Here is a 15,139-nt window from a genome sequence, read left to right as displayed (position 1 = left end):
TATAGAGAGAGAATTTTATATTGATATAGTAAAGAAGTGTCAGATTGTGTAGTATAGGAAGAAAATTGATTATTATATAATTGGGAGAACACACAAAAGGCAAGGGATAATAAATGTACATTTCCTACTGAATGGGAAGAAAATGTTCTGTGACAATTTCTTTCCAAAAGAATGAATATTTATTATACAAATTCAAGCAATTCTGGCTGCCCTAAATTAACACTCCATAGCTAATAGCTTTTCCCTTTGTATCTCATTGAGCACATTAAAAATCTGTATGTTTTATGTCTGCAGAAATATAATGGCACAACATTTTTTTAAACACCAAAGTTTTCAAGAGCTCACTATAACTCTTCCAATTTTTTTTATTATTAAATGTTTTCTTACTAAATAACACAGCATGATTGGGTCCACTTTTAAAGAAAAATGCCCTGGAATATTTATCTCCAAGCTCTTCATAAAGCAAGGAAGAGGAATTTGTTTGATCTTTATACTGACTTTATAGAACAGATTCTACACTGGCATGATGGGAAAGGGCCTGACCTGCCAGTTTCTTATCCATATGATTGTGGTAAAAGCAGACATAACATTATGGTTCAAACAGAACAAAGACGAGCTTACAAAGTACATGGTATAAATAATTCCAAAGCTTTGGGACACAGATCTCTTTTTTCAAGACACGAATCTCATGTAACCATAATCATGATTGGTGGTGGGGAATTTTAAAAACAGAGTCTTCCCTAAGCCCTCCAGACTTAGTTATACCACAGCTAAATCAGGTGATTCCAACACATGATTCACATCCCACAAAAAAATGAAACGTTTACAAAAATAAGACTCCCAAAGGACAAAGTAGCCTTTTCTCAAATCCATTCAATTTTTTAAGCCAATCTTCCTATGTTTTGTTTGACATAACTACCATGTTTCTTATTCTAAAATAAGAGGTTCATACACATACAGGGGTCTGACACAGTTTAAATGCAACTTGCCTTAGTACATGTAGGTCAGGAACCAAGTCTATTGGTATAGTGATCTATACATTCATGTATTTTTTATTATGGGAATCTTCAACCATCCACAAAAATGGTAGGAGGATTAGTATAACCAACTCCCATGCTCATGGGTTGCCCCATGTACCATGCAACTCTATTCTTAAATACAAAGAAAAGATTATAGAGCATCCTACCTACTTCCGTCTACACCTACAGTAAACAATAACAGCACCAACAACACCAAATGCTTTGCAGAATATGAGCTGTTTGACTTGCAAACACATTGAATTTCAACCTGAAATGCCCAGTGGAGTGGCTGCATAGAGTAGTTTTCCTAAATCCCTCGTATAATAAAAATTGATGAGTATAAAAATCTGATTTTCAAAACAGAATTTTTTTATTTTTATAAAACTATGCATTTTCATTTTGTAAAATTGGCAAATACAATCACATAAATTAGCATGTGGATGGGTATTTTATGATATTATGAAATAATTATTCATTTCTTTGGTGATAATAGTATTATGATTAAGTAAGAATATTTATTTTTAGGACACTCTGCCCGGAACATTTTCCTCAGATACACATAGGGTCTGTGCCTCACTTCCCCAGGTGTCTCCTCCAATGTCACCTCCTTTTGAGAGACCAGCCTAGCCTGAACACCCTATCTAAAGTAACCATGCCCTGTCACTTTTTATCCTAACTTCCTACTGCTCATCATTACTCAACCTAGAGAATGTTTATTTGCCTTTGTTGGTCTCTCCAGTTGGATGTAAGCTTCAGAAGGGCAGGGAATTTGTCTGCACTATTCACTGCTGTTACCCCTGTGTTATACACTTAGTAGCTATTCAGTAAATGTTGGAATGAGTGAATACCAGACTGGGGCCCATGAATGAATACTTGAGACTTGGCCTTGACCTGCCAGAAAGATATAGATCTTATCTAAGACTTCTTCGATCCACATATTTGGTATATTTGCTATAGTTTTGATTATGGTAATTCCTCCTGCACACCTATTACGTGTGTGAGTTAAACTACATATTTTGTCATACCTTTTTTTATTTTCTGTTTTTTATTTTGAAAAATTTGGGGCACCTGGGTGGCTCAGTTGGTTAAGCTACTGCCTTTGGCTCAGGTCATGATCCTGGAGTCCCTGGATCGAGTCCCGCATCAGGCTCCCTGCTCGGCAGGGAGTGTGCTTCTCCCTCTGACCCTCCCCCCTCTCATGTGCTCTCTCTCTCATTCTCTCTCTCAAATAAATAAATAAAACCTTTATTAAAAAAAGAAAAATTTTAAAGCTGTGGACAGGTTACAAAGAGTGATATAATGACCACCATATTCCTTCCACTGAGGTTCACCAATTGCCAACAGTTCAACATATTTGCTTTACTGCTCCCCCGTATATTTATTATTTTTATTGTCATTCTGAGAATCTTGATGACATGACTCTTAAATTTCTTACTCAAACATTTGAAAACCACTACAGAGCTGTCTTCCCTAGGGTTTCCAATTTTCACATTAAATGTCCTCTGAGAGACGCCTGGGTGGCTCAGTCAGTTAAGCATCTGCTTTCAGCTCAGGTCATGATCCTGGGGTCCTGGGATCGAGTCCCGCATCGGGCTTCTTGCTCAGCGGGGAGCCTGCTTCTCCCTCTAACTGCAGCTCCCTCTGCTTGTGCTCTCTCCCTCTCTCTCTCTGACAAATAAATAAATAAAATCTTTAAAAACCATTTTTAAAAAATGTCCTCTAAGATCTAACTGATCTTGGGTGGCAGGAAAAAGATGCAAGAAGTACATATATACAAAAGCTATTTTTAAAGACAAGTTCTTCACCTTGCCAACCAAAAGTTACATCATGTATTAGGAGCTAGATTTAATCGGTCTCTAATGCTCTACTTACTCTGTGAAGACACGACATGGAGAGAGAAAGAGAGATTCTGCCCCAAATACAGACAGAATGTCACATCACACCTGGATCATGTGGGGCTCTGACAGAGGATGCACTGACTCCATCCTCATCCCAGCGCTGTGGGGAAATTCACCAAAGCGGCTTTGGACTTTTTTTTTCCTTTAACTCTACTGCCATCTAGTGTGGAAAAAAAAGAATTCTGGGCTTTGTGAAAAAGAGAAGGTGGATGTGTCCCATTTGTTCACTTATCTGGATTCAAAGCCTGTCTTACTGCAGAATAAACTGTTTTATTGCAAAATAAACTACCGTGCTCTTTTTGCTTTGCTTTGGATTAAGAATAGCTTCTAAGAAAAAAATATATGCTTTAAAAATTAGACCGTATTTCACACCATCCTGAAAACAAGCTACGCAATCAGGCTTGCTTTTCCGGGTGACAACCTCTAGCCCATTCGGCCCCATGAATGGTTCCTACATCTTCCTTTCTCACTCTAAGCACATACTCAGATATTCAGTATGGCATTTTCCTTCTTTCTAGTGGGATAGGCTAGAAAAAGGGAGGAGAAAGGAGGCGCACACACCCCCGTTCCCACACCCTTTCCCTGGACTCGCCGCCTCCTTCCCCAGGAACCACTGGCTTACTTGTTATGCTTGGTGTCCACCCCGCTGGGATGGAAGCTTCAGGAGGGCAGAGGTTTTTACTGCCCGCTACCCCCATTTTGTTCACTGGTGTATCCCAAGTGTCTAGAGCAATGCCTGGCTCGCACATGACACACATTCGATAAATGTTCATTGAATAAATGAAGGAATGGCTGGGGTCACTCAAGAAATGGACATGAAGATGTATTTGCAACATCTGTGTTGCTTGATGACTGTGATACCTTTTCTCCTGGGAAGACCACGTTTCCATTCGCAGGCCACCACCTGGTTTTGAATATATATTTCTTGTTATAGACAAAATGTTTGTGTCCCCCCCCCCACATTCATATACTGAAACCTAATGTCCAATGTGATGAATGGCATTAGGAGAACAGGGCCTTTGGGAGGGGTGTGGGTCGGGAGAGTGGAGCCCTCATGAATGGGATTAGCAGCCCTGGAAAAGAGGCCTCTGACAGAGCTCCCTCATCCCTTCCACCATGTGAGGACACAGTAAGAAATCTGTGACCTGCAACAGGGCCCTCACCCAAGCATGCTGTCCCCCTGACCTCACACTTCCAGCCTCAAGGACTGTGAGAAACAAATTTCTATCGTGTTTCAGCCACCCAGTCTGTGATATGTTGTTACAGTGGCCCAAAAGGACTAAAACACGTCCTCTTCTAAGGAGACAAACATTTCTTACAAGTCACTGACTCTATTTCCACTCAAGTCAACATGGCCTCTGAGAGTTAAATTCTGACATCAAAAACACGGTTATCAATAGGAACTGGGTAATGCTGGAATCAAATCACTTTTTCTAATACCACTAAGCACATGCTAACTGTACTGGAACTTAAATTTTAATTTAATTTAACAGAAAAGAAAAGAAAAAAGCAAACTAGAGATGATAGAGATGCTTACTTCAGGCCAAATCTTAGAATGTCTTGGAGCAAGTAAAGCAAGTTATAAAAGCTGTTTTGCTTTCTTTCTATTTAATAATCTCCATTTAAAATCTCTCCTTTCCCTAGGTTTTCCCCCTTTTAAGTTATACTACATGTCTTCATATCTTTCCAATCCCTGGCTCAGATAAGGTGATAACTGAATTTCTGAACCCTGACTATCGGTACTCTGAAGACCATCAGAACTCTGAAGAGCTCGTTTTAAAAGTTATTTGGGAGTTAGAAGATGGCATGAAAAGATATCAAAATCTTTAAGAGGGGATAGAAGAAGGAAATGCTTAAGGAACATGGTTTTCCACCCGAAATTTGGAAAATGTCCGTGTGCTAATGGTACATTCAGTTACAAGAACCGGAAGCATTAGAGAAAGCTCAACTCATTACTCAAAAGTCAACAAGAAAGAACTTTTTCTTCAATTCTTTTATTTATTTATTTGAGAGAGTGAGTGAGAGACAGAGAGAGAAGGAGCAGGGGGAAGGGCAGAGGTGAGGGAGAAGCAGACTCCCCACTGAGCAGGGAGCCCGACGTGGGGCTCGATCTGGGGACTCCAGGATCCTGACCTGAGCTGAAGACAGATGCTTAACGGACTGAGCCACCCAGGCGCCCCAGAAAGAACTTTTTCAAGTATCTCCTGAACTGGTCATTTCGCTCTGGATGAGATACAAAGGCTGATTTGGAAACCTGGCCCTTAGACACGCTTGTAAAAGGATGGGGTTCTCCAGGTGTTCATGCAAATCGAGCATTGCTTTCAGATCGCACAACATAATCTTGCAAGCCCTCACACCTTCGTTATGGAAATGTGTCTTCCCAGGATGTCAGTGGTGTAGATGGGACCGGGTGTTATCTTTGACTACACTGTTTCATGGCTTTTAAGTAGGGAAACTGAATTCCATCTTATTTTCCCCTCTCCGTCTCAGCCTCCCAAGGTCATGGACATGACTGCAATGCCAGCACAGGGCCAGGGGACTCTCTCACCTTCCACCAGACCATTCTGTGTCCTGGAGCAAATTTCATGCTTCTGCAAATTGTAGCGGGTGAATGCAGCAGGAGCCCTAGATCTCAACTGGAGGCTTCTAGATGGTTTGGTGGAAACAGCTTGTGGCAATGAGCACAGCTGGGTCATCATCTGTGTGACCATAGACAAGTTAAGTAAACTCTCTGGGCTTTAGATTCCTCACTGGTAAAGTAATCATGCAGGTCTGTGTGGTCTTTAAGGTAGTGGATTCCAGATGATGAGTCCATGGATCAGTATGAAAAAAAAAAAAAAACTTTTTAATTTTAAGGATTAACATGGGATTTAATTTTAAGCATTAACAAGGATTAAGGATTAACTCTTTATTATATGAAATAAATTCAAGATACCAACAACTACAACAACCACCTACTCATCCATCCCTCCTCTCATCCTGGCTCCAACCAGAATTGACATAAAGATTCACATGAAGACCCAAAAAACAACTTTATTAGGGGGTTGGTCAAGTGCCAAATGCCCCACAGAGTGATAGGGAATCTCATAAAACTGAATAAGAGAATGCCAGCTGGCATCTCTCGATGAGTTGGCTTTGACAACCACACCTGATGCCAGTCACACACAGAGCAGCCTATCAGGGTAGCACCCCTTCTAGCTGGATGAGGCTGGGTCTCTGCTCCCTGCCCCCAGCCCTGGTGCCTGCTTCGGGGGTTGTCAAGTGGGCAGCTCAGCTATTGCCCCAGAAAGCTCTGAAACCGGTCCAGACAGAATATTAATATACTTCAAGGCCATACACACTGTAGGCCAAAATTTGTTGCCTTTTCTATTTTCCATCTCAGATGATGTTCTACTCGATGCTCCATATCACTCACCAGAGATCTTATAATGAATGCCAGTCAAAAGTCTAAATACTCCAAATAATGCAAAGCCAGGAACACACACAAAAAAAGCCCAAATTTTAACACAAACTCATATTAGTGATTACATTTCCAGTGAGAGGCTGAATTCCAAACATGAAATCCTTTGACTTTGGAGGATTGAGGTCTGAAGACATTAAGTTTCAACATTTCTCTCACTCAGATTTGCAGCTAGTAGGAATTCTTTTCTCAAGTACATAATCCTAACATCAAAACTGTCTCCTTCACAAGTGTTACAGACAGAAGATCATGGATCTCAGTGGAATAAGAAGTCCTTTCAGGAGCAAGCCAGAAGTAGCTCTAATCATGCCCATGCATTCTCCAGTAGGATGGATCCTAAGAGAGGAGACATTGAGATGGTTCTAGTATTTGACAGGCACTCCTGTATCTCCCTCTTGATTGCTATAACTCTGCTTCTCAGCCAAGGTAAAGAATTTATCCTACATCTTCCACTCCACAGCTGTGTGCTCTGGAAGATGCTGGGACTGTCCATGCAATTTTAGGCCGTTCCCAGAACTATTGGTGCAATGAGTACCAGTTGCCACATTGAGGGTCTGGTTCAAGTTCCCATTGATGACGATTAGTTAAATAAGTATAATCAATGTTAGTCATCCTTAAAAAGGAAGGAAATTCTGACACATGTTACAACATGGATCAGCCTTGAGACATTATGCTAAGTCAGAAGCTAGTCACATACACACACTAAATACATACATACATACATAAATACTATATGATTCCATTTATATGTGGTACCTGGAAGACTGAAGTTCATAGAGACAGAAAGTAGAATGGTGGTTGTCAGAAGCCGAAAGAAAGATTAGGCGTTACTGTTTCATGGGTACAGAGTTTCAGTCTGAGAAGATGACAAAGTTGTAGGGGTGGACAGTGGGGAGCAGAGCCCAACAACGTAAACGTACTTAATACCACTGAACTGTACACTTAAAAATACGATGCACAATTTCGTGTTATGTTTATTTTACCACAACTTTTAAATTTTTTTCATAAAAAAAATCTCCCTTAGCCTGACTGTAGAACTAAGAACACCTGTCTACAATCCCCTCCAAGCCTTAGCTATCCAGCAATGGCAGATTACAATCAAACCATCAGGATATCTTGAGGTTTTTTTAGTAAATTCCATAGCCTACCCAGCCCTCCTGCACTTCCCACTTTGGTCCAGAGAAGAAAGCTCTTCCTCCAACATGTCCATCTCTAGGCCAACCTGCGAACAGAGCTTCCACTCCATGTTCTTGCAATCTAAAAAGAAGAGAAGCACCGAATCTGATTGGTGAGAACTGACATTCACAAGCATGGTCCATCGGCGGGCAAGTCCCAGGTAAGAGTTCACAGCACCTGTCCTCTTTGTGTGGTTAAGCCAGCTACACCTGGCCCACTCTAGCAATCCAGAGCAATCTATAATCTCTGTGTTCCACCTCCTCTGTCTGGGACCAGCTATGAGGCAATCAGCGTGGTGGAATGAGCCTGGATGAACTCAGTTGTAGGGAAGGAGGAGGAGGCTGCCCTCTGGACTGGACTTAGAGTGTTCTGTCCCTTTGCCTGGCTTGGGACTAAAGTGATACTTTCATCTCCATTTGGGTCTCAGTGTCTTGAACCTCTTTACCTCCACCTATCCTAGGTTTTCACCTAGGACCCCTTAACTAGAAAAAAGAAAGAAAGAAAGGAAGGAAGGAAGGAAGGAAGGAAGGAAGGAAGAAAGAAAGAAAGAAAGAAAGAAAGAAAGAAAGAAAGAAAGAAAGAAAGAAAGAAAGAAAGAAAGAAAGAAAGAGAAAGAAAGAAAGAAAGAAAGAAAGAAAGAAAGAAAGAAAGGAAGGAAGGAAGGAAGGAAGGAAGGAAGGAAGGAAGGAAGGAAGAAAAGAAAAGATTAACAAGAGAAAAACAAAGTATGCAACACACATCACTTGGGAGAAATCTAAATGAAGAGCATCTGAAAGCAGTGGCTTCGAACTCCAGCTTATGCAGCATCTTCAACCAAGAACAATACATTTCTAGAGAAATGACAAGACAAAGAAAAGCAGTTTCAGACTCCCAAGGATGGCAAACTGTGGAAAGGTAAAAACACAGAAGGAAACTAACGAAGTAAGGTTTGTTTGCAGATGCCTTTGGTGTCTTTGGGCTAATAAGATTCTATCTCCAGTAGAAGGAGAATTTATACCCTAGCTTTAGGCAGAAAAAGGGGAGCCTTTTCTGGGTTTGCTCTCTCTTAATTGCTTTCAGCTCAAAATAATTTTTGTCACAGAGGCATATTTTGGAGTGACATATTCTGGTTTCCTTCACAGAAAAGGAGGCAACAAAGAAATGGTAGAGGATAAAAGATTTCATTCCCCCAAAATTATCATCAAATGTCTTTTTAGGAGGCACTCTTTTTTTTTTTAAGATTTATTTATTGGGGCGCCTGGGTGGCTCAGTCCGTTAAGCGGCTGCCTTCGGCTCAGGTCATGATCCCAGGGTCCTGGGATCAAGTCCTGCATCGGGCTCCTTGCTCAGTGGGGTGCCTGCTTCTCCCTCTGCCTCTGCCTCTGCCTGTCACTTCCCTTGCTTGTGCTCTCTCTCTGTCTCTCTGACAAATAAATAAATAAAATCTTTAAAAAAAATTTTATTTATTGGGTGCCCAGGTGGCTCAGTCAGTTAAGTGTCTGCCTTCGGCCCCGATCATGATCCCAGGGTCTTAGGATCGAGTTCCAACTGGGGCTCCTTGCTCAGCAGGGAGTCTGCTTCTCTCTCTGGCCTTCCCCCTCTCATGCTTTCTCTCTCTCACTCTCTCTCTCAAATAAATAAATAAATAAATAAAAGATTTATTTATCTACTTGAGAGAGAGCATGTGCAAGTGAAGGGGTGGGGGCAGAGGGAGAGAAAATCCTCAAACACTCAGCTGAGCAGGAAGCCCAACCCAGGGCTCAATCCCAGGAGTCCAGAGATCATGACCTGAGCCAAAGTCAGATGCCACCCAGACGCCCCAAGACAGGCATTCTTTTTAAACATTTCTTTTCATGGGCACCTGGGTGGCTCAGATGGTTAAGCGTCAGTCTGCGGCTCAGGTCATGATCCCAGGGTTCTGGGATGGAGTCCCACATCAGGCTCCCTGCTCAGCTGGGACCCTGCTTCTCCCTCTGCCTCTCTCTCTCTCTGTCTCTTATGAATAAATAAATAAAATCTTTTTAAAAAAAACATTTCCTATCAAATTAAATATATTTCACTTTATACAAACTCAGTTTCTTATTTCTTTTTCATTTTGTCCAAACTGATGAAAATTTCCTAATTGTCGGGGCACCTGGGTGGCTCAATTGGTCGAGCCTCCTATTCTCGATTTCCTCTCAAGTCATGATCTCACAGTGATGAGACCAAGCCCTGGGGGAGCCCTGCTAGGAGCCTCTCCACGGCTCTGTGCTCCAGGAGCAGAACCTGCTTGAGAGTCTCTCTCCCCCTCTGCCCCTGCCCACTCGCACCTGCGCATGCGCACACACTTTCTCTCAAACATAAATAAAATCTTAAAAAAAAAGAAAGAGAATTTCCTAATTGTCACCTGTCCACAAACCTCTACTTGAGGAACATTTGAGGAGTATTTCTCTGAAGTACTTTTTTGCTCTGAAATTCTGTAATATTAATACTGCTGCTTCTGCTTACACCACCCCTCCCCAAATCCTAGGAACTGAAGGGGTAATGAGGCTGACATGGAAACCAGGATTTAGTGTCTAATAGAATGCTTTGTACAGAAAAATGCTTGACAAGTAAAAATAATAATAATAAGATCCTTTCTCTTGTGCCAGCAAAACCCATGAACTTGTCTGACCTGAAGTTCCATCTCCTTATCTGAATCCAGAGTCTGCCTGGGCTGGGACGCTCATTGCAGATAAACAAAAATACCAGGAGTGACACAGCCCTAAGGCACACTGCACCAAAAATGATTTTGCAGTAGGGACCCAGTTTATTTTTACTTCATGAAGCTGCACGCAAATTCAGGTTTCTCTGGTTTATCGCCTTGGTGTTAGTATTTATTTATTAAGGTGAAATGATCATGTCTTCCTCATTTATACACACCAGGACTAAAGTTAAAAGGTAAATTAAACTGTCTCCACTTCGTGATGTTCTCCAGGTATCTGGGTTCATCAGAACTCATATATTTCCCTGAGAATTATTAGCTCATTCTCCCTACCATGTTACCAAGCAGAGAGGGAAAAAGAGCACTGTGTCCCCACCCCCCCATAAAAAGCCATTCTCTCTTTGCAAGCAACTAGTGTACTTCTCAACTGACATGTCCTAGATTGTTCTAAAAAGATCAGCAGCATCAGAAACTATAAGAACAGATGATTCAAAGACTCCCCATGAACTGCCTCAGCCAGCTCATAATTATAAATGCAGGGCTAGGTAGGTGGAACATCTGTATTCTGAGTCACTCTATTTTTCTAGAAGGGACAATGTCACAAGCCCTCCTGCTGCATTAACCCTTGTCGTCTGTAAGCAGGCTCCAGAACTGGTTCACAGTGAGCTAGATCTTGAGACTGCAACTGACCCTTTCTCCACTCTCACACAAACTCAACATAATTTTTTGAAAGATTTATTTATTTACTTATTTATTTGAGAGAAAAAGAGAGAGAGAGAGCACAAGCGGGGGGGGGGGGGGGCAGAGGGAGAGGGAGAAGTAGGCTCCCTGCTAAGCAAGGAACCTGATGCAGGGCTCGACCCCAGGACCCTGGAATCATGACCTGAGCTGAAGGTACATGCTTAACCCACTGAGCCACCCAGGTGCCCCTATATTTTTTAAGTAATCTCTATGCCCAATGTGGGACTGGAACTCATGACCCGGACATCAAGAGTCACATGCTCTATCAACTAAGCCAGTCAAGTGCCCCTAAGTTTATTCATAAATATATATATTTTAACTAGGCTCCAAACCCAGCACAGAGCCCAACATGGGGCTTGAACTCATGACCCTGAGATCAAGACCTAAGCCGAGATCAAGTATTGGACACTTAACTGACTGATTCACCCAGGCACCCCCCTAAGTCTATATTTTGAATAATGACTATGCAAAATCAATGTGTGTTGTGTGTGCCTCTGTGTGTGTGTTGGGGGCAGAAGGCATTAAACAACCTTAAAATCCTGTAAAGGATTGACATCAGTTCTCTAATGGCTAGAATGGTGCGAATTTAGGGATGCTATCTTTTGTGGGAAGAAGTCCTAGGAAAAAGCAAAACGGGAAGTGGCTTTTTTACCAGAAAACCAGTTATTCTAAAAGAGAGTTCACTGAGGCTTTTTGGTTTGTGGGTAACAAAAAAAGATGCTTGCAAAAAAAAAGCAAGATATTGATAAGAGAAAATGAGAACTAACAGCAGTTAAGGCAGAGCCAAGTTAATGTGTTTTTAGGAGTTGCTCCCTCTTCTTGTGTGACTCCTGTGGGGAAATTGCAATGCTTATACAGAGATATGTAAACATGTTTGTTGACTTAACAAAACACTGATTTTCATTCCTCACCGTCCCTCCCCTCCAGCCGTGTAAATAGCCTGATGTTCAGGCTCACTGGCTTTGGTATGAGTCAGAGGTTCAAATCCTGGCTTTGCTCTGCCTACCTGTGTGTATTAGGACAAGCTTCCTATCCTCCCAAGTTCTGGTTTGCACACCTATGTGATTGGGGATGGTAGTCTGCTGATCTGTCTCAAAGGGCAGTTTTGAGGATACAATGAGATAGTGCAGGTTATCACCCCCGGACAGCTCCTGGCAAGCAAGCACTGGATGACTGCAGGGGTGGCAGTTTGTTGTTGTAGATTTATCTAAACAAAGGTTCGCACTTACAAACACCTCGCTGGAATAAAACTAAAACTCTCCAGAGTCAGCATTAAAACCTCAACCTCTAAAGTGGCAGCAGCACCACATGAAATGCTTGTACAAGACAGCTTGGGGTGAAGGGATGCAATGAAATTTGATGGAAGAACCCAGGGTGGCAGAAATACCCACTTTGAAAACTTAGACACGGTCTAGTGTTTGGCAAAGGAAGATGGCACATCGCGATCAGGGCTCCCTAACTGACAATTCCAGCAATTAAAAGGATCTCTCCTGAATCTGGTTTTGCCCAGGGCCTCAGAGGAACTCTTGATTATGTAATCTTTTCTACTGTTCTGTCTGAGGATAGAAATGGGAAGAGAGGGGGTAGCTGGAATGTATGGAGGGCCTATGACAGGACTGTGGCAGGAAGGATGTATCTCAGGAAGTGAGAGGAAATTGACTCATTATTCTCACTTCCTCTCAACCTGCCTTCCACCAATCTCTCCTCGAATGACAAGGGCTGGGGTCCTGGACATCCTTCAAACTTGACCAGAACTGATATCACTCTAACACAACATCATGAAATGGTATTATCTTATTATTACTTACTTTCAGTAGTTGGTACTCATCTTGTATGAGATCTATGTTTGTTGGGGGAAAAGCCCAGGTCAGTCCACCTGGGGAAGAAGAATACCTGTAGGGTCATGGATGTTGACCAGCACCATGGCTTCTGCAAAACCACCCTGCTCAGGGTGGGAGGCCTGTGACACTCCTGAAGTGGAAGAGGAAGAAGAGTCCGGAGGGATGGAAAGTTGGGAGAAAGAGAAGAGTCAGTGAAATGATGGGTATGGATGGAGCACACAACTCCACAGATTCTCACCCAAACCACTAAACCCATGAAGGCTCAGGAATGGGTTATGAGTTCATGTAGAGTTTGTGTCTGAGTTGAAAGGTCACAAAACAGAGAACAGCAGAAGTAGGAGCTAGGAAAAAAATGTGATTAAACATACATACATCAACTAAAAGCTCAAAGTGTCCTGAGCAGATATGCAAAGGTAAAAAAAAAAGACCTAGAGAAGATGAGAAGGTATGGAAGTGGTCTGCCAAGCCAAGGGAGCTCCCTGTGCTCGTGCTTGCATGCAACTGCACACACACCATCACTCATCCATCAGTATTGGTGGAAGTCTGCCCATGTGCTGGGCACTGTGCTGGGCTGTGAGCAAAGCCAGAGTTCTTGCTCTCCCGGTGCTTGCACATTAGTGGGTGAAGCAGACATTGATCAAGTCATTGCAGAAACATTTATAAAATTGCAATTGTGAGGGGTGCTACAAAGAAGGACTACATGGTACTATAGTGAATAACAGAGAGATTAACCCAGTCGGGGAGATCTGAGAAGCTTCCCTGAATAAGCAAAGCTTGACCTGAGCACTGAGTGTTGAGAAGATGTTAAATGGGAGAAAAGCAGCTCAGGAAGAAGAACGTGTGTAAAGGCCCTGGGGTGGCAGGTTTGAGGACTGAGAGGAGGCAAAGTGTAGGTAGGGCCAAGAGCCTGGGAAGAATGGGCAGGGGATGTTGAAAGGCAGGCAAGAACCAGGCCCCTTGGGGAATGAGGACCAGGGGATGGAGTCAGTCTTTATCTCAAGAGCAGTGCAAAGTCATTGAAAGGAAATTGACAGAAAACCTCAAGAAAGTCTGAAGATGGCAAAAGAGACCCTTGTTCATACGTTATCCCCACTTTCCTTGGCATCTCCATTGACTATTAGTCTGGCTTCGCCTGAGCAAATGAACATGCCCAAAGTCAGAAAAGAAAACATTTAACATGTTAACTTAGTAATTTCTCTTAAATAATCAATATTTTTAAAATGCATTTTCCAGGGTGCCTGGGAGGCTCAGTTGGTTAAGCATCTGCCTTTGGCTCAGGTAATGATCCCAGGGTCCTGGGATTGAGCCCCGCATAGGGCTCCCTGCTCAGCAGGGAGCCTGCTTCTCACTCTCCCTTGGCCTGCCGCCCCCCTCCCCTGCCCCGCTTGTGCTCTCTCTCTCAAATAAATAAATAAATTTTTTTTAAAAATTAATTTTAAAAATGTATTTTCCACCAACATACAAGAAAAACTCCCAATTCTGAACCACCATTGAAACACAAATGCCCAATACATAAATTCATAATTCAGTATCTAGTTATTCAAAGAACACTGGATTAGAAATCAAACAGCCTGAGTTCTAATTCTGACTCAGCCACTTATTAGTCACATTGTCTTGGGTAAGTCCCCAGACTTCTCTCCACCTCAGTTCCTTCATCTGTCAAATGGGATAATTACGATTACCCAACATACTCCACAGGATCAAAGTGAGAGCCTTTTGTAAAAGAGCTATATACCAAAAAGAGAGATTATTATTAACCTTTCTCCAAACAGCATAGGAAAATATACAACTTATTCCACTCAGATAATTTTTTAACTTGACATATCAAACTGTTTTACAATATTATTACAAAATAATGCTTTATCTTGAACATCATTATAAAACTACTTCTGGGGCGCCTGAGTGGTTCAGTTGGTTAAGCATTCAACTCTTGATCTCGGCTCAGGTCATAATCTCAGGGTCATGAGTTCAAGCCCCAGGTTGGGCTCCAAAAAACTACTTCTTATGTATTTAAAAGGACCAAGAGGGAGATTCTTTGAGAAGAAACATTTTGTTTCATTTTATTGTAACACAGATGAAAGATTCAAGTCAAGTATTCAAAGTTTTATACCTACTTTAAAATAGAAAGGACATATAAAAAGATGCTCAGCTCATAAAAAAGATGAGATGAGGGCGCCTGGGTGGCTCAGTTGGTTAAGCGACTGCCTTCGGCTCAGGTCATGATCCTGGAGTCCCTGGATCAAGTCCTGCATCGGGCTCCCTGCTCAGTGGGGAGTCTGCTTCTCCCTCTGACCCTCCCCCCTCTCATGTACTCCCTCTCTCTCATTCTCTCTCTCTCAAAT

This window comes from Neomonachus schauinslandi, chromosome 13, assembly GCF_002201575.2.
Source record: "Neomonachus schauinslandi chromosome 13, ASM220157v2, whole genome shotgun sequence".
Taxonomy (NCBI): Eukaryota; Metazoa; Chordata; class Mammalia; order Carnivora; family Phocidae; genus Neomonachus; species Neomonachus schauinslandi.
This window is presented reverse-complemented; position numbering follows the sequence as displayed.